Below are 27,819 nucleotides of genomic sequence, written 5' to 3'. Positions count from 1 at the left end.
CTCAGGTCACGATCTCGCGGTCCATGAGTTCAAGCCCCGCGTCGGGCTCTGTGCCAACAGCTCAGAGCCTGGAGCCTGTTTCAGATTCTGTGTCTCCCCCTCTCTCTGCCCCTCCCCCATTCATGCTCTGTATCTCTCTGTCTCAAAAATAAATAAACGTTAAAAAAAAAAAAAATTTAAAAAAAAAAAATAAATAAAAGTGGAATCCAGTTGAATTCATGGTGTTTAAATGCCTAGTCACTGAAAGAACTACTGGTAATATTTTAAAATTTTTGGTTAAAGGAGATCAAAACGTCTTGGGTAAACATGGAGAATTTTAAAGAGACAAGAGGTCTCCTTGGAGTTGAAGACTACCTGTTCTCAACCATTTCTCCTTGAGATCCTAGGTATTTATAATCCCACTCTGGTGGGAGGATAATAGACCCACATAATTAAGAAAAAAAAATCCTCTGGGAGGAGAAAAAAGTGGAACAGGCAGGACTGCTACTGCATTGAGTAGAGAACAGGACGGTTATTTTGGGGTAGAGAGCTCACCTAATCCATTCAGTGGATAGACTTTACTCTGAAAATGTGACAGTGTGAGCAAAGCCAGGTCTTTTTGGTTTTGCTTTTTGTTTTTAATATTAGGATTTAAGTCAGTTGGGCACGGGGTTTCATTTGGCTCAACATCATCCCAAAGTGGGGGGGGGGGGTCTATATTATTTCACATCTTGAAACACTCCTGTAGTATGAGCAACATTTCACACTAGGGGTGGAAGAAATGCTCTGAGTGGGAAGCCTGCCCCAGGACTTCATCTTGCATTTGTGGTTGTAAGTTCCAACTGCTGCAGCAGGTATAGGACCTGACCAACAGTGCAGCAGCAAACATTTTTCTTAAGTGCTAATGTAATTCAGCTCTAGAACTTTAATACAGTGTGAGAAGTTCAATGACTCTTTGACAAAGAGGCTCATTCTAGAATAAGCAGCTTCTAGAAAAAACTGAGGAATCCTGAGTCCCTTTCTCAAGGGACCCATACAATTAAGACTCACATAGTTAATTATGATGTTCCTTTCTCATCATGGTCAGATAAAAAACAGCAGGGATATCTTTTGGGACACAACGAAGCACCACACATTTCTGGACTTATTAGGAGAAGAGATAAAAACAGGAAAATTGCACTGATCACTGCATTTTGAGACTCCTTGGGTGGGGGTGGAGGCATTTTCCTTACCCCAATTTGTTAACCAAAACATTCTAAACTACTAAAATATGGTTTTAGAGTTAGAACTAGTCACAGATGAAACACAATAGTCAGTCAAGTTAATGGTAGAAAAGCCACTGTAATTATGTACAGGAGCCCCACAAAGATATGAGACTCCAAAAAGACAGCAAGCAATTGAGCCTTATATACTATACCATCCTGAGCTAAGGAAAGGGAGAGGGGGTCTGGGCACTACAAAAGCTAAGAAGGCAGATCACAGGAAGATGAGACAAAGAAATATTTGGTAAAGAAAATTTTTCCTGCCACACAAGAAATATCACTATGAGTAGGGTAATAAAATAACCAAAGTCACAACAACAGAGAGCAAGTAACAATCTCCAGAAAAACACCTCCTGAAGGGCCAGGCCCTGGACAGTGTATGATCCTCCTTTAATATAGCAGTGCTCACAGGTACAAGCACACAGCGAGCTTTTAAAATGCATAAGGGACATAAAACTAGACAAAATGAAGAAACGGAAGAATTCTCCTAAAAAGAAATTCCAAGAAGTAGCGACAGCTAACGAATTGATCAAAACCGATTTAAGCAATATAACTGAACAAAAAATTAGAATAATAGTCATAAAGTTAATTGCTGGGCTTGAAAAAAAGCATAGAGGACAGCAGAGAATCTATTGCTACAGAGAACAAGGGACTAAAAATTAGTCATGATGATTAAAAAATGCTATAAATGATGCAAAATAAAATGGAGGCGACCACAGCACAGATTGAGAGGCAGAGGGAAGAATAGGTGAATTAGAAGATAAAATTATAGAAAAAGAGGAAGCTGAGAAAAAGATAAAAAAAATCCAGGAGTACGAGGGGAGAATTAGAGAACTAAGTGATGCAATCACACAGAACAATATCCATATTATAGGATTTTCAGAAGAAGAAGAAGAGAGAGAAAGGGGCTGAAGGTGTACTTGAACAAATCATAGCTGAGAACTTCCCTGATCTGGGGAAGGAAACAGGCATTGAAATCCAAGAGGCACAGAGAACTCCCTACAGACGTAACCTGAATCAATCTTCTGCACGATATATCATAGTCAAACTGGCAAAATACAAGGATAAAGAGAGAATTCTGAAAGCAGCTAGGGATAAATGGGCCTTAACATACAAAGGGAGACACATAAGGGTAGTAGTACACCTATCTACTGAAACTTGACAGGCCAGAAAGGAATGGCAGGAAATCTTCAATATGATGAACAGGAAAAATATGCAGCCAAGAATCCTTTACACAGCAAGTCTATCATTCAGAATGGAAGGAAAAATAAAGGTTTTCCCAAACAAACAGAAACATAAGGAATTCATCACCACTAAACCAGCCCTACAAGAGATCCAAAGGGGGACTCTGTAAGTGAAATGTTGCAAGGACCACAAGTACCAGAGACATCACTACAGGCATGAAACCTACAGATAACATAATGACTCTGAACCCAGACCTTTCAATAATAACACTGAATGTAAATGAACTAAATGCTCCAATCAAAAGACATGGGGTATCAGAATGGATAAAAAAACAAGACCCTTCTATATGCTGTCTACAAGAGACTCATTTTAGACCTGAGGACACCTTCAGATTGAAAGTAAGGAGATGGAGAACTATCTATTATGCTACTGGAACTCAAAAGAAAGCTGGAGTAGCCATACTTATATCAGACAAACTAGACTTTAAATTAAATGCTGTAACAAGAGATGAAGAAGGGTATTATATAGTAATTACAGGGTCTATCCATCAGGAAGAGCTAACAATTATAAATGTCTATGCACTGAATTCGGTAGCACCCAAATATATAAAACAATTAATCACAAACATAAGCAACCTTATTGATAAGAATGTGGTAACTGCAGGGGACTTTAATACTCCACTTACAACAATGGATAGATCATCTAGACACAGGATCAATAAAGAAACAAGGCGCCTGAAAGATACATTGGATCAGATGGACTTGACAGATATATTTAGAACTCTGCATCCCAAAGCAACAGAATATACTTTCTTCTCGAGTGCACTGCAACATTCTCCAAGATAGATCACATACTGAGTCACAAAACAGCCCTTCATAAGTATACAAGAATGAGATCATACCATGCATACTTTCAGACCACAATGCTATGAAACTTGAAATCAACCATAGGAAAAAGTCTGGAAAACCTCCAAAAGCATGGAGGTTAAAGAACACCCTCCTAAAGAATGAATGGGTCAACCAGACAATTAGAGAAGAAATTAAGAAATACATGGAAACAAATGAAAATGAAAATACAACAATCCAAATGCTTTGGGACGCAGCAAAGGCAGTCCTGAGAGGAAAATACATTGCAATCCAGGCCTATCTCAAGAAACAAGAAAAATCCCAAATACAAAATATAACAGCACACTTAAAGGAAATAGAAGCAGAACAGCAAAGACACCCCAAACCCAGCAGAAGAAGAGAAATAATAAAGATCAGAGCAGAAATAAACAATATAGAATCTAAAACAAACTGTAGAGCAGATCAATGAAACCAAGAGTTGTTTTTTTGAAAAAATAAACAAAATTGACAAACCTCTAGCCAGGCTTCTCAAAAAGAAAAGGGAGATGACCCAAATAGATAAAATCATGAATGAAAATGGAATTATTACAACCAATCCCTCAGAAATACAAGCAATTATCAGGGAACACTACAAAAAATTATATGGCAACACACTGGACAACCTGGAAGAAATGGACAAATTCCTAAATACCCACACACTTCCAAAACTCAAATGGGAAAAAATAGAAAATTTGATCACACCCATAACTAGCGAAGAAATTGAATCAGTTACCAAAATCTTCCAACAAATAAGAGTCCAGGAGCAGATGGCTTCCCTGGGGAATTCTACCAGACATTTAAAGCAGAGATAATACCTATCCTTCTCAAGCTGTTACAAAAAATAGGGAAGGAAAACTTCAAGACTCATTCTATGAAGCCAGCATTACTTTGATTCCTAAATCAGACAGAGACCCAGCAAAAAAGAGAACTACAGGCCAATATCCCCGATGAATATGGATGCAAAAATTCAAATCAAATCAAACAACAACAAATCAAATTCAACAGCTTATAAAAAGAATTATTCACCATGATCAAGTGGGATTCATTCCTGGGATGCAGGGCTGGTTCAACATTCGCAAATCAATCAACGTGATACATCACATTAATAAAATAAAAGAGAAGAACCATATGATCCTGTCAATCAATGCAGAAAATGCATTTGACAAAATACCGCATCCTTTCTTAATAAAATCCCTTGAGAAAGTTCGGATAGAAGGAACATATTTAAACACCATAAAAGTCATTTATGAAAAGCTCACAGCCAATATCATCCTCAATGGGGAAAAACTGAGAGCTTTCCCCCTGAGATCAGGAACACAACAGGGATGTCCACTCTCACCACTGTTGTTTAATATAGTGTTGGAAGTTCTGGTATTACCCATCAGACAACAAAGGGAAATCAAAGGCATCAAAATTGGCAAAGATGAAGTCAAGCTTTCACTTTTTGCAGATGACATGATATTATACATGGAAAACCCAACAGACTCCACCAAAAGTCTGCTACAACTGAAACATGAATTCAGCAAAGTCGCAGGATACAAAATCAATGTACAGAAATCAGTTGCATTCTTATACACTAATAATGAAGCAACCCAAAGACAAATAAAGGACTTATACCATTCACAATTGCACCAAGAATCATAAAATACCTAGGAATCAACCTAACCAAAGATGTAAAAGATCTGTATGCTGAAAACTATAGAAAGCTTATGAAGGAAATAGAAGCAGATACAAAGAAATGGAAAAACATTCCATGCTCGTGGACTGGAAGAATATTGTTAAAATGTCAATACTACCCAAAGCTATCTACACATTCAATGCAATCCAAATCAAAATTGCACCAGCATTCTTCTTGAAGCTAAAACAAGCAATCCTAAAATTTGAATGGAACCACAAAAGGCCCTGAATAGCCAAAGTAATATTGAAGAAGAAGACCAAAGCAGGAGGCATCACAATCCCAGACTTTAGCTTCTACTACAAAGCTGTAATCATCGAGACAGTATGGTATTGGCACAAAAACAGACACATAGACCAATGGAATAGAATAGAGACTCCAGAATTGGACCCACAAAAGTATGGTCAACTAATCTTTGACAAAACAGGAAAGAATATCCAATGAAAAAAGTCTCTTAAACAAATGGTGCTGGGAGAACTGGACAGCAACATGCAAAAGAATGAATCTACAGCATTTTCTTACACCATTCACAAAAACAAACTCAAAATGGATGAAGGACCTGAATGTGAGACAGGAAACCATAAAAACCCTAGAGGAGAAAGCAGGAAAAACCTCTCTGACCTCAGCCGCAGCAATTTCTTACTTGACACATCTCCAAAGGCAAAAGAATTAAAAGCAAAAATGAACCATTGGGACCTCAACAAGATAAAAGCTTCTGCACTGCAAAGGGAACAATCAACAAAACTAAAAGGCAACCAATGGAATGGGAAAAGATATTTGCAAATGACATATTTCACAAAGGGCTAGTATCCCAAATCTATAAAGAACTCATCAAACTCCATACCAAAAAAACAGAAATCCAGTGAAGAAATGGACAGAAGACATGAATAAACACTTCTCTAAAGAAGACATCCGGATGGCCAACAGGCACATGAAAAGATGCTCAACGTCGCTCCTCATCAGGGAAATACAAATCAAAACCACACTGAGATACTACCTCACGCCAGTCAGAGTGGCTAAAATGAACAAATCAGGGGCCTATAGATGCTGGAGAGAATTTGGAGAAAGGAGAACCTTCTTGCACTGTTGGTGGGAATGCAAACTGGTGCAGCTGCTCTGGAAGACAGTGTGGAGGCTCCTGAAAAAATTAAAAATAGATCTACCCTATGACCCAGCAATAGCACTGTTAGGAATTTACCCAAGGGATACAGGAGTGCTGATGCATAGGGGCACTTGTACCCCAATGTTTATAGCAGCACTTTCAACAATAGCCAAATATGGAAAGAGCCTAAATGTCCATCAACTGACAAATGGATAAAGAAGATATGGTTTATACATACAATGGAATACTACTTGGCAATGAGAAAGAATGAAATCTGGCGATTTGTAGCAATGTGGATGGAACCGGAGAGTATTATGCTAAGTGAAATAAATCAGGCAGAGAAAGACAGATATCACAGGTTTTCACTCATATGTGGATCCTGAGAAACTTAACAGAAGTACATGGCGGTGGGGGTGGGGGGGAAGTTACAGAGAGGGAAGGAGGCAAACCATAACAGACTTTTTAAATACTGAGAACAAACTGAGGGCTGATGGGAGGTGGGGGAGAGGGGAAAGTGGGTCATGGGCATTGAGGAGGGCACCTGTTGGCATGAGCACTGAGTGTTGTACGGAAACCAATTTGACAATAAATTATTTTTAATATAAAAAATAAAAGAAAAAATATGGTTTTAATCTTATAGGCTATATTGTGTTTTCACTATTGTTAATAACAAAATCATCCCACTTTTTTCTTTTCTTTTTTGCTGTCATACTCTCATGGGTACCAGTTGATTAATGACTAACTGGGGAATGGAAATGTTTCTAAAGATAGACATGCAAACAATATGCTTACTTCTAAGGATCAGAAACACATTAACAGAAGCAACTGTTGTATAAATATCATTATTTGTACTCATTATAATTGGAGAGGAAAAAGTGAATGCTTCCAAAATTTTTTATAATGTACTTAAAACCAAAGTAAGCATTAAAATAAAAGTTAACAATTTTCATAATGTAGAACAAGATACCAACAAACCATTTCTTCTAAGTATATTTTTTGTGGTTCAGACAAAAACAATAACATTTTTGTTGTTGTAGTTATTGTTTTTGTTATTAACTTATTTTATCTCTTTGGGCAAAAATATTTATGCACAACAGCAATCAGTTTTTCAGTGATGTGGACTGTTAGGAGTCACTAGGATAATCAGATAACCATTGTGGTTGCTGCCTTAGATATTTTTGAGGAAAGCAAATTTGATTTTTTCTCTGCATAAAGAATGACATTTGATGCACAGTATTTCCATTGTAGCCACTCCATAAAAGCAGGATAGATCACCCTAATCAAACTTTAGTTCAATGTTAGCATGCCACCAGATGCCATGTATTCACACAAATAAGGTGAAATAGGGTAAAAATAGTATTCATGACATAAGTCTTTCTGGTAAAAGCAGTGTAGCATTCAAGGGTGGTCCCAAAATGACTTTGGAGAATGGGGAAAGGAAATGGGGTCCTCTTTTATGGTGGTTAGGGTGGGCTTGGCTCGATGTTTCTCACAAACCTTGCATGGCTTGCATGATTTCAATTCACCATTGGTGCCAAAGGAGAAATCATCCAGGCTACCTCATACAATTAACCAGATGTGGAGAAGGTGAACAGGAGTGGTAGGGCTTGAAAGCTGTCAGTCATAAAATATCACAAAAGGAGCTGGATTCTTTATTATAATTCACCTCAATGCTTGATGACTAACATGTGCTAAGTTTCATTTAATTGAATTTTAACCTGTTTAACACAGGTATTGTCCTATGAGATATGTATCCTAGTGCTGACAGGGAGGTAAAAGTTCCAATATACGTATTGTTTAAGAACTTAACAACACATATTTTAAGAAGTAAAAGGAGTGCCCTGTTCACCGTCAATAATGTCTAAACTCAGGTGTTGATGAGGCCTTGCATCGTGATTTCAGTATGGGTAAAGACACGTGTGACTTTGAATTTTATTGTGCATATCTGTGAGTACAGTGTTTCCAAGAATTATATTTCCTAAAGACAGCAACATTGGATAAAGAATTGTTATTGCTGCCACTGACTGGACCAGATGGCCAGACCATTGACAATGGCCAAAGAATCTATAAAAACATACAGATGGGGCCAATCTAGTGCTAAGATAACTGTCTGAAAATCAGTCAATGGTGCTAGCCTTTGGGTTCCATCACTGGTTAGAGATATTCTTATTAAGGGATGAAAATTAGCAGCTCCAGCAAGCTCGATCATGTATGAGAATGTTGCTGCCATACGTAAAGTATAAAATTGCCTTTGCTATACTCTTCATCCGTTTAATCTCAACAGGCTGCCCAGGTAGAGGGGTGGGAGAAAGACTGACTTCCCATGGCATCATGTATGTGACAATGGACTAGAGACAAGAAGGTCATTCCTCTGCATCCAGAATATGTCAGAAGACCCAGATTTAGTTCTTCCTTGTAGGTATATTTTTCATTTCATGAGGAAGACTTTGGTGGCTGAACCAAGCATACATGGTGCTGCTTTCATGACCTAAGGCCTAATGAGCAGCTAGCTATAAGCATAGAACCTAGGTAAGCTCAGTATGCAGCCAACAACAGATGCTCTAAAGGTATGTACTTCAGACATCCATGGGAACTTTATATTCCAGAAGTCCTAAGGACATTTGTTGCCATCAGGGTCAATCCAGAATAGGCATTAGAGGATATTGCTAAAGCTTCTACAGTGAAGGAGGGCCCGGCAGACATTATGGGGAATGCCTATTGTATGGCAATTTGGATGGATTCTAGAGCCTTTAATAGTAAGATACCTCATTCAAAATGGGCTATTTATAAGTAACAGCCTAAATGGATTTACGTAAAACTTATAAAATAAGAAGGCCTGAAAGATGTTTGGCTTGAGTTAACATTGCTATACTGAGTAGATAAATATTGTTTTGTTTCTTGACAGTGTCAGTGATGAAGCAACACTTGACTGATCAATAATTTTTAGGAATTTAAACAAGATGGTCGGGCTTTGTACTATGGGTGGGTCAACAGTATGTGTTTTGGTAAAACTCCTTTGTGATTTTTTGTATGCCCTGAATGAATTTGCCAAATGAATCCATGGAGAATGATGTCACTGATGTGATGTCATACCTGTGCTCCTGGAGAAATCTGAATAGCGTTCAGTTCTTCCCTATAAAGATTGTATGAGATGGCAGGGCATTGAGGTACTCCATGGGTAAGCAGGTAAGGGTGCGTTGTGTTTCTCTGAACTTAAAGGCAACCTGCAGCTAATAGACTATTGAAATAGGCAGGGAACAGAAAATATTAGCCAAATCCATAACTGCAAAGTGTTCACCAGTTTCGGATTGGATGGAGTCAGTATATTCAATAATATTGGACATGAGTATCTTAATGGGGGAAACCACATTATAAAAGTGGCTATAATCCATAATGAGTCTCCATTCATTCATTCCAAGTTTGAGATCAGGTAAAATGATGCTGTAAATTGAAGAAATGGTCGGGAAAACCATCCCTTGTCAAAATTTTGTATAATGGTTTTCAATCCTTAAAGGCCTGTTTTAATTTATATTGAACCATATTAACTATTTTAACTGGGTTGGGAGTGGCAAATGGAGGTCCATGGCAGATCTCATTTTGTCAAGCTCATTAATTAGTAACAGCTTAACTATTTAAATGTACCATTCTTTGGGTCAGAATGGTCATGCACTACCCCATGACGGGTCATTGTAGGGTAATAGGTGCTATGGCCATGGGGAATTTTAGGCAAAGCAATAGTGCCAACAGTTAAGGTGAGACTTAAATTTGGTAACACCTCCAATTTAAATTTAAATTTAGTGGAAGCCCAGGTATGAATGTAACTTGAGCCCCGGTATCAGTTAATACACTTAAGGTTTGCCAGTTGGTGCATTTCAGCCAATGTAAATTCCTAACCTACACTGTAGAGGCATAAAGGTCAATCAGTGCATTTTTATCTTTTTGTTGTTATAAATTACTTTAGTAAATTTTGGGTTTCCAAAAAGGTCAAATTTTGGACTTTTATTTTAGTTTTTTGTTGCCTTCCTCTATATACAGGCAATGATTATAGCTTCTTCTCCTCCTCCTTCTTCCTGTTGTTGTTATTGTTGTTGCTCTCTTTCTCCTCCTCATCCTCTTCCTTCTCCCTTATCATCATCATCACCATAGTTGAACGGACTGCCTTTGTAGTACTGGATTTATTACAGGGGACATTCTCCCTAACCTTCCAATATTTAGAAGTTTCTTCCTCCAGAGATTGTTAAATCAGTATCATCAGGGTTAGGGGTTTCCTTCATGGCAATAATAGCTTTATAGAGCTTAAGGATCCTGAATTCCAATCAAGTTTGAATGAACCCTGTGACTGTGCCACAGGGGTGCCTTGGGTATTTTCTCTAAAACCCAAAGGATCAGAATATCTCTTTTGGTCATAGAGGCATAGGCAGTAGTAACAGCAGAAGCATTTTGTAGGGTTCTATTAGGCCATTTGTTTTTAGAAATGTGATCTCAGCAAGCCACATGCTGACTATTCATCCATACAAGCAACCATCCAGTGTACCCATTTTTCCTCTGAGTAGTCTATCAAATGGGAGCCTATGTCTGGTTTAGACAAATAATCAGCAATCACAGGGTAAGAGTTGCTCTCATAACCCTAGCATCAATCATAACCTATACTGAATTGAGATACACAATTCAATCAAAGACACAAAGCCAGAACATTCAACTCAGGGTCACTTTAAGGAGGGCCAAGTCCCATACTCCTGTCCTTAAATGTCCTGGTCTGGGCCAGGACACTTAACTCAGGGACACTTGAAGGAAGGCCAAGTTCCATACTCCTGTCCTAAATGTCATAGTCTGGGCCAGGACACTCAACCTAGGGCCATTTGAAAGAGGGCCAATTCCCATACTCCTGTCCTTAAATGTCATAATTTGGGCCAAGACACTCAACTCAGGGCCATTTTAAAAAGAGCCAAGTAGCATATTCCTGTCATTAAATGTCATGGTCTATGTCAGGACACTCACTCAGGGCCACTTTAAAGAGGGTCAAGTCCCATACTCCTGTCCTTAAATGTCATAGTCTGGGCCAGGACACTCAACTCAGGGCCACTTTAAAAAAGGCCAAGTCTCATATTCCTGTCATTAAATGTCATGGTCTGGGCCAGGACACTCAACTGAGGGCCACTTTAAGAAGGACCAAGTCCCATATTCCTGTCTTTAAGTGTCACAGTCTGGGCCATGATACTCAACTCAAGGCCACTTTAAAAAGGGTCAAGCCCCTTACTCCTATCCTAAATGTCTGGGCCAGGACACTCAACTCAGGACCATTTTAAGGAGGGCCAATTCCTAAACTCCTGTCCTTAAATGTCAATTATAAAAACTTCTAACGTAAGTTTATAAGTTACAAGAAGCTCAGTAGGACTCAACTACAGAGAAGCACAGCTAAAAGATCATGTTTGCCACTGGGCTTCAAATCAAACTGAAAGAATAATGATGACTAGTGGTGGTGATCATTGCGTAGACAAACTGCTTACAGTTTTAGCCATGGCAGCCAATTCACAAAGACGGGATGGACACCCCATTTAGCATTTGGTTCAGGTTGAGATTAATGATCACACACACACACACACACACACACACACACACACACACCAGGAAGGTATAAAAGAGGTTATCACTTAACATATTGAGGCTTTCTGGGGTATGAAAATTTTCCAAGATAGTCCAAAGGAGACTGGCTATACTTTCACAGGGAGCAGAGCTGGGGTGAGGATATGTATACGTAGGCCAGGGATTGCATGCTTTGAACTTCCCACCCGCACTAAAAGAGAAAGTATCCACTATGAAGGGGATGCGGTAGGGCTTAAAAACTGTTCGGATTCAATCACCAAAAATGAAGTAAGCACATACCACATTCCAAATGATTCCTTTGGTCTCTGTTTATTATTCAGTTTTCTTGTGAAAGGACATTAGGGAAATATTAAATACCTTTGAGGAATAAGGAAGGTAAAAATAAGTATATGCTTATGTAACATTAATACTAATATAGGACAAAAATTTTAAATTGAGGAACACTAGAAAATGAATGTTGAAAACACTTAATGATACTGAAGCTAAATTAGAATTGTATGTGAAGGAGAGTATAACAATTTAGATAATACTATGAAATGATATACACATGTAATTAAAGTTTCAGTTCCTTTGTAAAGAATTATTTTATGGGTTGTACCAAGCTGCCTATGATATTACCTTTCAGTGATTGTGTAATCAGATTTAATTCTGAATAGCCTAATTTGCTTAAATTATCAAGCATTAAAATTGAATTTAAATAATTTAGTTCTGAATATGGATAAACATTGAGAGGAAAGAGTAGCTATTTATTTCACCAGTAAGAAATTAAAGCCAGCTGAAATTCTAAATATCCAACAAGTTCTCCATTGACCAAAATGACAGTATTTGAGATAGAAATAGAAACATACTTTTTATCTAAGATTTAGGTATCAATTTCATAAACAGCCTGCTAGTCTCCTCTAAGCATCTCAGATGTGCATGAGTCATGCTTCGCACTGAATAGCCTAAATAATGTGATCATTCCTAATTCTGTTACCAGCAACCTTATGTTCTAAATGCTATTTAGTGCAGACAATATTCTCTGACGTTATTTTCAGATATCCCTCTTTTTTAAGAGGAAAGTAAGCACCAAAGTTAATAAATATTTGTATGTATAAGTGTTTTGGGGGGCTATACTGAGGACATAGAAGGAAAAACTCATTATTTGTATAAATTCTTTGATTTCTGCATACTGTCATTCACATATAATTATAAATAAATTAATTTTGACAATATTCATTGCAATTTATTTTTTTCTCTTTAGTAGATACTCTTTTAAGTGTTTTTCTTCCTACAAAAGAGAAAATAATAGAGGCAAGAGTTTTAAAACCTATGAGAAACAAAATATTATAAACTATTTATTGAAATAAGATGCTTTTCTTTTGAGGGAAGCCTAGGATATTTTAATGCTAGAAAAGCTTGAGCATATACTTAGAAATTTAAATATCCAAGGTATAATTTAATCTATGGATTCATAAAGCTCTGGTCAAATAACTTAAGATCAACAGTTAATTAATTGCAAAATCAGACTTCAACCCTCAAAACAGTAACTCCAACATGCCATTATAATCAGAGGCTAATGAATATCAATCCTTGAAGATTAAAGACACAATGTCTATTAAAAAATTAACAATTTAATTAGAATTGTGAATTTTCACTCTTATGTGGATCCTGAGAAACTTAACAGAAGACTGTGGGAGAGGGGAAGGCAAAAAAAAAGTTAGAGAGGGAGACAGCCAAACCATAAGAGACACTTAAAACTGAGAATAAACTGAGGGTTGATGGGGGCTGGGGGAGAGGGGAAAGTGGGTGATGGGCATTGAGGAGGGCACCTGTTGGGATGAGCACTGGGTGTCGTATGGAAACCAATTTGACAATAAATTTCATATTAAAAAAAAAAAATGTGAATTTTTTCATGCAACTGGTGATCAGCACAAAATTATGGAAAATAAGCTTATAGAGACAAAAGCCACAGTATGTTAAATACTGTATGCTCTAGAAATACATTGGTAATAAAGCTATAGGGGAAATTTCATCTCTAAATAAATATTCTTGATGTTGTGTGATAGGATTATTTCACTGAGCTTCCCAAAGTTTATGTCAAAAATCCCCTCTAATAAAGTAATAAATACATTTATTTTCTTTCATATGGTTTCATGCTTGCCATGTGTATTAGAAGGGAATACTTCTGGTTTCAATTAACAAAATATGTAACTAATAGTGGCTTGAAATATAAGGAAATTTATTGTTAAATTAAGGAGTATCATAGACTAGATGGTAGTTACCCAGCTGTTAAACAATATACTCAAGGAACTGAGATCTTTACATATTACTGCCCTACCATCCTTAACATACTGGCTTTATTTTTTTAAAAAATGTTTATTTATTTTGAAAAAGTGAGAGTACATGCATGTGCAAGTGGGGGAGGGGCAGAAAGAGAGAGGGAGACAGAGAATCCTAAGCAGGCTCTGTACTGACAGGGATCATAGAAATCATGACCTAAGCAGAAATCAACAATGGATGCTTAACTCACCGAGCCAGTCAGGTACCTCTGGTTTTTCTTCCTTTTTTTTCTTATTTATTTTGGGGACTGTGCAAGCAGGGGAGGGGCAGACAGCAGGGGATGGAGGGTCCGAAGCAGGCTCTGCACTGACAGGCTGAGACCAGCAAGCCCGATATGAGACTCAAACTCACAAACCTGGAGATCATGACCCGAACAGAAGTCAGATGCTCAACCAACTGAGCCACCCAGGTGCCCTGTTTTTACTTCTTTATGCTGTCCTTCAAGTTTACAAAATGGTGGCCACAACTCCATGCATGCATTAAAAGCAATAATACAGGGAAAGGAGTAGGGCACCGGGATGGCTCAGTCGATTGAGCGTCCAACTCTCGGTTTCAGTTGAAGTCACGATCTCATGGTTTGTAGCTTTGAACCCTGAATCGGGTTCTCATGCTGGCAGGGCAGAGCCTGCTTGGGATTGTCTCTCCCTCTCTCTCTGCCCGTCCCCTGCTCACTTACACACACACTCTCTCATAAATAAATAAATAAATAAATGGAGAAAAAGGGAGAAGGAAAAAGAGAGGGAGTGGGAGGGAGAGAAAGAAAGAGAATGAGAGAGAGGACCTCAATCTTCCTTAATTGGGGTAGTTGACGTCTGGGAGATTCTGATGCATGTCAAGATTCTCTGTTATGTGAGCAATTCCTCAGTATGCCGGTTGATGAGAAGAGCCTACCATAAAGCCTGAAAAACCTAGATATTTGCCTTCCTAGATAACCTCATGCCTGAGGCAAAAGTACTAGTCCTAGACTCCAGTAATGAGATGCCTCTCTCCCAGACACTGAATCAAGAACTGAAGAAACACGAACCGTGTACAATCCATGACTACAGTGGCTGTGGCAACAACAAATCCTGTTTCTGAGATGATGATGGCAAGGGTGCCAAGACTGGGATTCAGTATTGAATGGCAATGGTGGCAGTGGTACCAGCCTTTAAGTTCATTTTCCTTGTAGAAAAGAAACAATATTCTCACTGAACTGACACTGTCACGTCATTTTGGGCATGGTTCTGTTTGTTACTGAGCGCCCCTAGATGACTCAGTTTGAGCTAAATTATGTCACTTAAACAAACTCGAATCTCAGAAGTCAAACACAGTAAGCATTTATTTTGGGGCTTTGCACCTTAGGAATAGTCCCTATGTGGGACATGCTGAATTTACGAGAGAGAAAAGAGAGATGGTAGAATCAAGCAATGCTTTTTAAAGCTATTTCTCAGAAGTGGTGTAAAAATATTCCAATTACATTCCTGTGCCCAAAGAAAGTCACAGAACAAAGCATGATGTTAGTGGGATGGAGAACCATGTGCTCTTTTTCATCTTTTCGTATGTGTATATATATATTTTTTAAGAACTTGGCTCTTAAAGTATTTTTTGGCAATAGTGTGAACTCTGCAATATCAGAAAAGTGCTTTCCTGCAAGCGTTAATTTCTGTTGCCTGCAACTTGATTGATGACTACCCCTAGTAGACAAGGACTAAACCCTGACTTTGGTGCTCTGACTACACACACATGGGAGCAGACAAAGACCCTAGTGTGAGGAAGAGAGAACAAGTTGGTAGAATCACTGGCATAAAAATGTTTCCCCCTTCAGTATAGCATAGTGGTTAAGAACTTGCCTTTAGAGCCATAATGCTTTGCTTAGGATCTCAACTTCTGTGCATATTATTTCTAATGACCTTGAGCAAAATATTAAACTGTGTCCAAGTTTCACTGTCTGCAGAAAGAGAATAAGGTACCCACTTCCCAGGGCTGTTGTGGGGATTAAATGGATTAACATATGGACATAGAACAGTATGTGGACCACAATGAACATTTACTTTTAGATATTATTACAATTATTGTTACTCCTGGAACATAGCTGAAGATGTTTAGCCTTTATTTTATGATATGTGATGGTGATCCAGGAAAATGCAGAAAATAGCTCTCCTTGTCAGAGTGAAACAAGAAGTCAGAGCAGGATGAGGTCAGTGTGAGCCTGAGTAATTATTTTAAATCACATCTCATAGAAGGTAATCTTGAATTTATACTATGGCTAGCTATATTTGCTTATCAGCCTCTTCAGTGGCTTGGGGATCCAATGAACCAGAAACACCGCATGGTACTCATGATAAGTTTCCACATAAATGTTATGCTTTCAAATATCCTCTGGAGTAAATTTGTTGGAAAATTTACTTCACTGGACAGAACTTAGTGCAACTTCATTTTAAAGGAGTGGCTGATAAGATTGGAGGCACTACTCCAATCTTGGCTGAAATATTGCCTTGCTACTGTATATATATGAGCTTGATGACAACAATACCAGTGAAGAAAATATTATATTCTGACCCTTTCCACAGTCCATTGTGTCAACTACACTATGCACCAAGTAATGACACTTGCATAGAGACTTAATGTTGTCAGTTGGGTCTAACATATTAAATTGCATTCAACACAAATCTGACAGTTACAGAGAGAAAATAAGAAGGAAGGAAACTTGCTGTCATTAGGAACCCATTTATTTTTGCAGTTTAACAATGGAATTTGGGATGGAGAGCTTCAGGAGGTAAAGGACAAAGGTGGATGGTGGTCAGCACCTAAAGTTCCTAAATAGAAAAACTTCTGCTGATTGCATCTTTTAAAAAATAAAATAAAATATGGACAGAAAGGGAGAAATAAGCATATTTGTTTTCATTTTTCTTCACTCTCACTGGGAATAAAAATAAATTTCATTAGTCAATAAAAGGGGAAAAGCTAATGATCAAATAAGTTAGATGGTTTGAAATTGGAAATTGCAGAAATACACGAAGTACAAATGTAATACATTTATTCAAACACAGCACATAGCTATTATTATAGACTGCTAAATGAACTGTTGATTATGCAGTATGTGTAATTTTAGAAAAGTAATATTATGAAAAATAACATTTGCATTTTTCTGACTTCTTATTTGGAAATTTCAGATATTCCTGTGAATTAGTTCTTTTTTTTTTTTTTCAATCAGCTTCTTAGGTTTTAAGAAAAAGAAGACAAAAAATAACATTAAGCAGAGAAAATGTCTATTTCAGGGTATGTCTATTTGAGGATAGTTCACAAATCTGTAATTATATTGCATTAGTTTATTTTGTCATAAAAAACTCAAATGCTTAAAAAACAGTCTTTTAGAGCAAGCTAATTTCCAAGGGGCTACATTTTGGGAAACAGCCCAGCCCAAATGATCTTTGCTGGTAAACAGGCAGCCATGACAACATCTTTGAGAAGCCAAAGAACATATACTGTTAATCGGTAACATGGATGGAAAAGAGTTCTTTAATTAATTTGAAATATATGTAAAAATGAAGGTCCTTTTCAATTAAAAATTAATACATAAGGTGTTTGACAGAAAATATAATAAGAAAGAAGTGGGTTGCAAAAGTGAATTATCTAATGATTAATAAAAGCAATTAGGCACAATGCTAGATGCTTTAGATGGATTCTATGATCCACGAGATTCCTATTAGAGGAGTAAAGAACCCTATTTTTACATTTGGGAAAGCTCACGTTAAGAGAAAGAAAGTAATTCCTCAAGGTTATATGATTGGCAAAGCATAGAGATAGACTAGAATGGATTCATCATCATACATGGCATTAGGACTACAAATCCAATGACAAAATGCACAGATACAAACTTTATGGAAGAAGGAAACTAACATCAAACAAACCAGATATTCCACAGATATGTGCTCCAAGTCAAGGTAGTGGAAAGGCAAATAGTCACTTGAATCGGAAGTTCCTTGCCTCCAAAAATGCATACCACATTAGATGCATGCAGTAATACAGTCCAGTTGTAAGGTAAAGGTCAGTCATCATAGTTCATTCATTGAGATGGACATACAGCATCTATATCTCTGCTATACTTACTTTTAAAAATTAGGAAAGGGGAAGAAGATTAATGAAAGCACATTTTATATTTTAAATGTATTTAAATTTATTTTAACAGCTTTTTTGAAAGGTAATTGATATAGAAAAACTACATATTTAATGTATACAATTTGGTGAGTCTGCTCATATGTCAACACCTATGATATCATCACCATAATCAGGGTAACAGATATGTTCAACACATCCCAGAGTTTCCTGGAGGGGAGAGTAAGGACACTTAACATGAGATCTATCCTCTTAGAAGATTTCAAAATGCACAATAGCATACTGTGAACTATAGGCACCATGATGTACAGATCTCTAGAATGTATTCAACTAGCATAACTAAAACTTTATACTCTTTGAGTAATAACTATCCATTTTCCCCACTGCCCACCAGCCCCTGGCAACCATCAGTGTATTTTCTGCTTCTTTGAATTTGACTATTTTAGAGACCTCATCTAAGTGGAATTGTACAATATTTAAAATACAACACTTTAAGTATTAATTCATGGCTATGGAGAATACTGTTGTTCTTCAATGACTGCTGGTCTTACATTCAGCCTAATGTTTACAATTTTCAAAGCTTACACATGGTCAAAAATTACATTAAGATATACCTCAGTAAATGCAGTATTCAATCTGGACGATTCAGATACTTTCCAGATAATATTGTTCAACAAGCGCATTATTTTTTTTAACTTTACAAATGACACATGAACCACTCTTGTGAAAACTTCAAACATTACAGACCAAGCAAATTACCCCTTACTCTTCTCTCTGCACCACATTTCTCAATAGCAATGGCTTTTGGGGCACCTGGGTGACTCAGTGGGTTAAGCATCTGACTTTGGCTCAGGTCATGATCTCATGGCTTGTGAGTTCAAGCCCCGTGTTGGGCTTTGTGCTGATAGCTCAGAGCCTGGAGCTTACTTTGGATTCTGTGTCTCCCTCTCTCTCTGCCCCTCCTCTGCTTGTGCCCTGTCTCTCTCTCTCAAAAATAAAAAACATTAAAAATTTTTTTAAATATAGTAATTACTCTTATTTATTATTATCATTTTAGTATATTTCTCCCAGAATCCTATGTTTATTATACTTGTAGATTCATGGGATATACATATGTGTATATATATACAAATAATAATAAATACACACATAGTTACATGTATATGTTATGTGCATACAGTTACCTATGTACAGGCACATACAATTTTTTCTTTGAGGTTTTGAGAGCTGAAATGAAATAACATTGTATGTATTTTACCATCAGCCTTTCACATTGTATGTACTTTACCATCAGCCTTCCACTCAGAATAGAGATTTTCCATGCCAATTACACGGATCTATCTTATTCTTTTAAGCATCACATTTAAGTTATTAAAGGTTTTCACTATTACAAAACACTACAGGGAACATCTGTGTAATAATTCTATAGATTAGGATCCTGAAACTGAAATTATTTGCTATGCAACTAATGAGTATGATGCAAAATATAGTAGGTACACTGAAAACCAAAACTGAATATGAGTTCCCATTCACTAAAATTCATCAGTGTGTATATCATCATCTGTTTAAATGCTTTCATCTTGTTGAGGAAAAAAGTATCAGTGTATTAATTTGCAAAGCACTGTTTACTTGTGAGGTTGAATTTATTTTCATATTTTATTGGCTAACTAGGTGGTATTTTTTTCCTGTAAAATAGTTCTAACATTATTAGGCCATTTAAAAATTGAAGTGTTTTTTTCTTTTTTTAAGATTTAATATTTATTAAGATTTAATAATTATTAAGTTAAAAAAAATTTTAATGTTTATTTTTTACAGAGACAGAGCATGAGCAGGGAAGGGGCACAGAGAGAGAGGGAGACACAGAATCTGAAGCAGCACAGAGCCCTGAGCTGTCAGCAACACAGAGCCCAATGCGGAGCTCGAACTCACAGACCACAACATCATGACCTGAGCCAAAGTCGGACACTCAACCAACTGAGCCACCCAGGTGCCCCAATTATTATTAAGTTTTAAAAATGTTAAAATATTCCTCTTAGAATTGAGAATATTTCTCACTCAAACTGTCACTTGTCTTTTAACTCTGGGTATGTTGTTTAAATGCCCTACTTTTTTGATAAAGTGGTATTGACTTGAGTGAACTTGGCTCACTATCTGCAGAGTTGATAGCAAATGTACTTTCCCCTAAGTCAATTTCAGCCATTCCTGGTTACTATGCATCCCTACATTCTATCTATATTAATAAGTGACTTATTTATTCTAGTTTGTCAAATAAGTCAATGGAAAATTCATAGTATAGCTGTACCTAAAAGATGATGTACGTGTAAGTATTTTAACATCCTCATTAAATCATTTGGTCATCTTCATCCTTCTAAAGATTTCTTTCTGTGTGTGATCTCCAAGCTAATTGCTTAAGACCAGGTATACTGATAGAAGACTCTGAATCTCCAGCTACTAAGGATGACTCAGAATTACCTTCTTAATCTCAGCTTATCTATAATTTCCTTTACAGTAATAGGCTTTAAAGAGAATTTTTTTAAACTTGACCAACAGGTGGCAGGACAGGGAAATGCTGTCATGAAAGCACAGGCTTCACATAACCATACAAATGAAAAGGAGTGTATTCTGTAATCTCCTTGCATCGTTTCAGACACTGTTACCAGGTTAACCTTCATGAATCACTGTTTTTTTCATGTTACCCACTACTAACATTGTAATAGTTCTCTGTTGCCTATAGGTCATTGGAAGACATACTGAAATTCAAGGCTCTGAATATTCTGGTCTTACTCTACCTGTCTCTCATTTCTCATTCTTCACTCCCTCTTGACTCAATAATGAATCTTTCATGCCATCTAAGCTTGCAGTTTGGCTCTACATGAACTGGTCATTTGCATTTTCAACTCTAAGGTCTTGAGGAAAGAGGTTGAAACAACATACTGCATTTGTTAAGACTCAGACTTTATATTAAAGGCAATAAAGGGTACTGAGAAGTTCATCTCTCATCAAGAGGAGGAAGATACATCTTAAAAAGATTTATATAACACCTTTTTCTCTTTTGACTTTCTTTTAGTAGTGAATAAAACATAGTGAATTTAAAAAGTTATGCTCAATAGTTAACAGTATCAAAAAAAAAAATGTGTTTTTTTAGATATCAGAATTCCAAACCAGAAAAGGCAAAATACAAGCAGGAACTTCTATATCTTTTTCTTAGCATGTTCTTCTTTCTAGGCATTTACATTTTAGTTATATACGATTTTCTAGCCTATAATTTATTGAATGGTAGAATAATATAGCAAAAAAAAATTTCATTGGCAGTAATGAGAACTAAAGTTTTAAAATTCCAATTTAATATATATGAACATATTCAATAATTTTATGAATTTTTATATTAAGCATTCTAATAATATAGATAAAAATAGGATACAATAGCTTATTTGGATTAATTAAATTTTAATGTGCCTTAATATTAATGTGTGTATAATGGATTTGGTTGATACTACTAGAATTCTGGTTTAGATGAATTACATTGAGTAATGCCTCTGTGTGAACATGAAAGGCTCTATAATTGGGGAAAACCTGTATTTATATTTTATTTTACTAAGAATTGAAATATACATTTTGAATGAATGGAGCACTATTCATTATTTTCTTCTTCTGCCTTTCTATTATGGCAATCACTTGGGGTTCTAAATTTGGTTTAATCTCCACGACATCTCCAAATGAAATTTCAGGTCGAAAAAATAGAAATAGAAGTCTGGACACATGTGAATGATTTTTGATAGAATCTTCCTAAGAGTTAAGTGCATTGAGAGGACTAGAAACAGGATTTAGAGAAAAGTAATATTTATAGCCAAGACTATGACAATAAGGTAAGTATATAAAACATACAGATGACCAAATCCACCGAATTTTCCCTTTGTTCAAGTACATGATCATGAGAAAATCAAAATTTTATGAACCTGTCATAAAAATAACATAAAAGATCTTAAATAAAATTTAAAAGTTACAAATGATTTATCTACCCATGTTTATATGTTCCCTTGCTTTGATAAGTGTGTAAGTGCTTCGTTTGAGGATTGAACTCCCTAAACACTGCCCTTGATTGCTCTCATAGCAGCTGGTTCTCTGTTGCCTAGGGGCACATACTCAACTTCTGACCATTCTGGCTTTGAACCCGAGTTTCTTTCTTGTTGCCTTTCCTGCTTGATTCATAGCAAGCATTAACAGATATTTAGATAAATAAAATAATGAGATAATTGTCTCTTCCACAATTCTGGATGTCATAAACCTACACGTTTTCCTAACTGAAAACTTGAAATTGCTAAATCTTGACACTGTGTCTTGTCTTTCTCCAACTGAACCTTGGTTCCTCAATAGGCCTATATCTCCCACTTTTGAAAAATTCTTACGTGTGGTCTGACAGGACATACTCCCTGTTATTATTTGCTCCTCATCAGGAATCTTGAGGTAAAAGTTTATATTTTCTTCTTGAAGGCTACGTATATTTTTAATCACTTTCTGTAAAACACCTATAAAGAGGCATATTTGTCTCAAGGTATCAGAAAATGAGCACATAGTAGATAGTAGATATGATATTGCTATAGTATCCAAAGAGGAGAAGATCACATTCAGAATCTGAGATGACACTACTACTGAATTTTCAGTTATGACTCATAACTTAGGAATTTATCTCTTAGGAGATGTTACTTTATTCTATTAAATTATCTATCTACACTAAGAAAATATGACCATGAGGAAATATGTCAATAATAATAATTATTATTACCCGTGGTTTAGTATTTGAATATTTACAGCAATGCTTTATGTTCAGAAAAAAACATAGGACACAATTTTTGTCAACAACTGTCTTCTATTCTAGAATGGAGAGGAAGACATAAAAGTCAAAACTTCAGGGGCGCCTGGGTGGTTCAGTAGGTTGAGCGTCCGACTTCGGCTCAGGTCATGATCTCGTGGTCTCTGAGTTTGAGCCCCGCGTCGGGCTCTGTGCTGACACCCCAGAGCCTGGAGTCTGCTTCCGATTCTGTGTCTCCCTCTCTCTCTGCCCCTCCCCGACACATGCTCTGTCTCTCTCTGCCTCTCAAAAATAAAGAAAACTATTAAAAAAAATTTTTTAAGTCAAAACTTTGTAAAAAAAATTGTTTATTTATAATAAATTATTTTATAAAGCATTACAATAAAAAATAAGAGAATCAACTTAGAGATATATATATTACAAAAGAATATATGTGTGTGTGTGTGTATACACACACACACATCATTCTTTATTCTTCTCTTTAAACTTTATAACTTAATTGGAGTTACACTACACCTATACGTAAATCTGAAAAAAAAAAATTACCTCATCTGTAATAATGCCTCTTTACAATTATCTAAATCTACTTTTGATCTCAAATATGAACATAACACAGATATCTTCAATATGCATCGAGTCAAGAAATTTACTCTCCTTTGCTGAAGATATTACTTGAGGATAAGCTCTAACAAAATGAGAGTGCTGGATAAAATTACAGGAGGTCCCATAAGAGAGGCATGTAGGCTAAGCAGGGTTGGGTATTGAAGATTAGCCTTGGAAGAGTAGAGGGGTAAAATGTGTACATTCTGGATTAAGAAACTAGTATGTCAAGAACTATAAGGCAATAGCTTTGGCTGATACATGGGCTATGAGATGGAATCAAAGGAGATGAGGCTCTGGATACCAGCTTTGGTCAAATCGCAGAAGACCTTACATGCTTCACTAAGAAATGTCAGTTTTATCCTATGGATAATGAAATTGCCTATCAAATAAAAACACACATTTAATAAGAATTCATATGTATTAGAGATGAGACAAGGAAATCTAAGTAGGAAATTGGGTAGATATATAAGTTAAACAGTATGAACGATGTATCTAGTTCAACGTAAGATATAGGAATCACAGGGAAATACAGATTGGTCAAACACATGGCTTGACACTAAATTCTAGGCACTCAGAGAAATAAGAAACTACTATGACTGGTGGTGTATATTTACACAGACCTTGGAGGATCTGAGTAGTATTAGTTTTCTTCCTTCAAGCAGGGTATGAAAGCAAGGAATGACTTCAAAGTTCTGAGAAAGTAAATCAAATAGTATAAACCTGAAATGCATATCATTGCAAAAGACAGTATTATTCTCAGAATTTTACTCAAACAAAAAAATCTGTATGACTTAACATTAACTTAATAAAAATTGCCCCCTTGGTTTTTTGTTCAATGACATAAAACTCAAAATTACTTCCTGTCTCCCTTATTGGTTATTAAAAATTACTTGGATATTAAAAATAAGAGCCATAGTTATACATTATGAATAAATAGCTCACTAACACCAAATGTGTAATTTTGGGGTGCCTGGGTGGCTCAGTCGGTAAGCAACTGACTTTTGATTTCACGGTCGTGAGATTGAACCCCAACCATGTCCCTCATCAGGCTCAGTGCAGAGCATAGAGCCTACTTGGGCTTTGTTCTCTCTCCTCTCTCTCTCTGCCCCTCCCCACCTTGTTCTATTTCTCTCTCTCTCTCTTTCTTTCTCTCTATCTCAAATAAACTTTTAAAAATGGAATTTTAATGCTTAAATTAGACTAGTTTCAAATTTAAATCAGAGTTGATGATTGTATTTTCTCACAAAACAGTTTCTCAGTCATAACGATAACTGTCTACAAAAATATGTATAATAAGCCTGACAAACAGAGGCAAGGTTTGATTTTCAGTAGTCTTGACGCAAATATTGCTTTGTGTTTATCCACCTATTCTCAGTATTTAGGTTATCTTTCCCACTCAGAGTAGAAGGTTAACAAGGATGACAGCACAGATGGTGACTTTTTCTTCTTCACAAGTCAAAGTGATGAGCCTTATAAAAGACTGTCACCTGCACCCTCTCACCTGTCTGGTCCCTTCTGTGCCCCCATCTGCACAGAGTTAATCGGATGACTTGTACTTCCTTGACCTCTTGAAAACTAGGCTTTCAGGATCAGCTCAGAAAATGCTCAAATTACTGGCTTAGGTTTTCTTTTTAATTGTGTATATATATATATATATATATATATATATATATATATATATATTAGCAAATCAGTTTGATGATGCAAGGTCAAAATGGGCTATATATTTTTTACACTTAAAATTCAAATACTTTTAACTTTCATGATCTGTAGCTACTTTAATGTAAAGTCTAATGCTCCTTTTGAGTCAATACTTATTATCTTTCTCCTCCAGTTTTATTGAGATGTAATTGACATATAATATTGTGTAAGTTTAAGGTGTACAGCCTGTTGAGTTGACACACTTTTCTATGGCAATATGATTACCATCATACCATTATCTAACCATCCATCGCATCACACAATTACCATTTCTTTTTTTGTAGTGAGAACAAGAAATAAGATTTACTCTCTTGGCAACTTTCAAATACAAGATACATAATTGTTAATGATGATCACCATGCTATGCATGAGGTCTCCAGAACTTACTCATCTTCTAACTGTAAGTCTGTCTGTACCATTTGACCAACATCTCCTCATTTCTCCCCATCTCCTGGACCTTGGTAAGCATTATTCTACTCTGTTTCTATGAGTTTGGCTTTTCTAGATTTCACATATAAGTGATATCACATAGTATTTGTCTCTCTCTGTCTGACGTTATTTCATTTAGCATAATGCCCTCAAGGTCTGTCCATGTCACAAGTGGCAGGATTTTCTTCTTTCTCATGGCTGAACATTCCAATGTGTGTGTGTGTGTGTTTGTGTGTGTGTGTACTATGTACATATATATACCTTTATGTATATACATATTATACACGTTGTATTATATGTATATTGTACACATATTACATACACTATATATGTGTATATACTTACACATACATTTTTATTATCAAGTTAAAATAAAAACCAAACCAGTAATGTACTATTTGAACTAAAAACAATCCTTTTCCCTATGCTGCTGAATAAATGCAGCCACTATTACATCAGTGTCAATTCTACTCCTCCAGGTGAGTACTGTTTGTCATACTTTTTCAAAAATTTGCTATAATGCGGTATTTCTGGTGAGATTCAAGAGTTGTGTATTTTTTCACAGCTTCAATAGTCTGTTCTCATTTAAACCTAAAGTAGGCAGACATTTTATTCCGTTCGTAATTCTGAACGGATCACATATTGCCTTCTTTTCCAAAACTGCCAATCTTTTTTTCCCTTTATCCTTCAAGTAAATGCCTTCAAATATATGCAGGTCTGCCTTGGTCCTGACTGTAAAAATGAACAAAAGTAAATGAATAAAAAACCTTCACTAGAAAACTAATAACTGTTTTGTTCTTTCCTCTGTTCTTTTTAAACAAAGATTTCAAAATGTTTGTCTGTTGATGGTAGCCTCTAAATATTTGTAATTAATTTTCTTTCTCTTGTCTTCCATTCTGACTACTAGATTTACTGTTTAGCTGAAATCATTTACTTCAGGGCATCTTCCGGGTCTAAATTTTGATAGATCTAACTATCCCCACACAGAGCCTCTGTTAAGCCAGAGTTCTAGAATGTGTTTTACCAAGTTTGACTGTTGATTGGAGGACTATAATCAGGAAACCAAGCCAACTGAAGATTATTTTTAGATTAGGTAGAAACCAATGAAGTTACTAGAAGCAAAAGACCAGCTAGCCCATGAATGTAACAACAGGGGCCAGGCCAATTTGTGAGGTCCTTATAACAGATTTTCTCCAGAACATACGGAAACAACGAACCCATTTTATGGTAAAAGAATGAAAAAGACACTCAGAAAGAAACAGAAATTCATATAGACCTTAAGATTCAAATTATTTTTGCTAGAGTTTCCTTATGTCTTACGGATCTTTGGGTCCCGTCGACGCATATCCCCAGGAAGGTGAACACAGACAATATTGAGTAATCCAGTCTTGGGAGTGGGGGTGGGGAAAGGAGCAAATATGCTATTTTTATAAATGTAAGTGAATGTGATTGTGACTATAGGAAAAAAAAAAAAAACACAAAGTAACAAACACAGCGGAAATTGACTTTGTCCCTATTCATCACCTGAGAAGAGTTTTATCTTGCAGCAGCAACTCAGGCTCTAAATCCAGAGGATTTGGAGACTTAGGTAAATTTTAATAACATGACTAGGCTTTTATTTTGATAATTTTTATAGTTACCTTCTATTTATGGTAAGTTAAACTAGTGCCCTCTTTATGGTAGGATGATATTTAAGATGGATTTAAGGGCCAAATTTCGAGGTTTGGAGGGGTTAAAATCATTACAGGAATAGAAACAAGGTTCTCCTGTAAAATGGAAATAGGTCAGGATGTAGCAGGACTCAGTGCAAATGCTTCTTCCCAGCTGCAGCAAACTGAATCGCAGGGAGGTGGCAGGTTCTTCGGCAAGCTGTAACCAGAGTTCTGGAAATGGATGTCAAATGATACAACTGGCCATTTCCATTTACAGATTCACTTAGGAAGAGTGAATATAACCAGCCACCATTTAGATATTCGGAGACAGGTTCCCCTCCCCATACCAAGGTTGGATTGGCTTCACCAACTACCAAGTGGTAATGTCAGGAGTCTGAGAGGCAGTGAAGAAGCCAGAAGGCTGAGATACCCTCAGGCAGCAGATTTAAAGTATACAAATCCAGGGGTGCCTGGATTTGGTGCCATGACTTGGGCTCAGGTCATGATCTCAGGTCA

The 27,819-nt window shown here is 36.5% G+C and overlaps 1 pseudogene; it reads left to right on the top strand.

The window, feature by feature from the left end:
- LOC122225419 overlaps positions 1-27,526 on the top strand; it is a 50,254-nt pseudogene extending 22,728 nt beyond the window's left edge.
- Positions 27,527-27,819: the final 293 nt, after the last annotated feature.

The sequence above is a fragment of the Panthera leo genome, chromosome B4 (genome assembly GCF_018350215.1).
Source record: "Panthera leo isolate Ple1 chromosome B4, P.leo_Ple1_pat1.1, whole genome shotgun sequence".
NCBI lineage: Eukaryota > Metazoa > Chordata > Mammalia > Carnivora > Felidae > Panthera > Panthera leo.
This window is presented reverse-complemented; position numbering and strand designations above follow the sequence as displayed.